Consider the following 1,258-nt stretch of genomic DNA (forward strand, 5'->3'; position numbering starts at 1 on the left):
AGCTCCGATTCGAACCCGAAATCGAGTCCGAGAGAGAAAGATGGAGGTTCGTAGTCAGAGAAGATGGGTGTGAAAAAGAAGGAGACGGAGGAGATGGAGGAAGGCCTTGACCGAGAGCAGAAGAAGGTTTTGTTTTGCTAAAAATCAAAAATACCCTCACGCTTCCGTGTTATTTTCTAGGGCGAAGCTTCCAATCTGGAAGCGCGCGCTTCCGCCGCATTTCCAACCAGACAATTTCCGGAATCGCGCTTCCGTGCGCTTCCGCGCGCTTCCGGCGCGCTTCCGCTTCCGAAGCGCGAAACGTGACCCCTGGCGCGCTTCCGTGCTTCCTAGGTTATAAATATTATAATCTATGTGGCTATCCACGTAATTACTCATTAGTTATGTACTATGATGTACACCCTACCTCTATATAAATAGGCTAATGAGAATGAATGAGTAGACTTTTACCTCCTCCTAACTATTCTCTCTGTGTATTCTTCTCTTCTTTTCTCTACTTTACAACAAGTATATATTTTTTAACCTAATGTTCTCACCTCTTTAGTTAGAAACGAGAAATTTTAAATACACATGCACCCCTAATATCTTAATACACACCTCTTACTTAATACACCACTTATCAAGTTTTTTATTTCAGTATTATACTTAATACACATCCCAAACTACCTAAAGTGCCCTTAACTTATGAAATATTCTATTATTTAATATAATTAATATATATTTACTATTTGGTACCTCTTTTTACATATTATTTGGTTATCATCGTTCAATTTATAATCAAATGTTATTGTTATATCCCAACTCCAAATCACCAATACAAGTTTTCAAAATTCATAAGCCAGTAGAACTGTATAAGTACAGTAGCTATTAAACATAGATAACTAGTTATTCGATAAAACATGTCATGATAAAGATGCAATACTTGACAACATGATCTGCAAGATCAAACTAAAGTTGATACAGATGATCTGCAAGATCAAACTAAAGTTGATACAGATAAAAAATAAAAATAAAAATAAAAAGAAGAAGAAGAAGAAGGAAAAAAAAGACAACCCAAATGAATTGTGAAGAAGAGTTAGGGTTAGGAAAGAAGACGTGCTTTCGACGATTTTAGGGTAGAAAATGTTGAAAATAATACTTCTAGCGTGATTTTTTTTTTAATAATAAATGTTTATTTTGGTCATTTAGCTTATCTATAAAATCTCAATAGAAACATAAAAGGGCATATAACACTAAACTACCATTTGAAAGTACAAAT

The sequence above is a fragment of the Fragaria vesca genome, linkage group LG1 (genome assembly GCF_000184155.1).
Source record: "Fragaria vesca subsp. vesca linkage group LG1, FraVesHawaii_1.0, whole genome shotgun sequence".
NCBI lineage: Eukaryota > Viridiplantae > Streptophyta > Magnoliopsida > Rosales > Rosaceae > Fragaria > Fragaria vesca.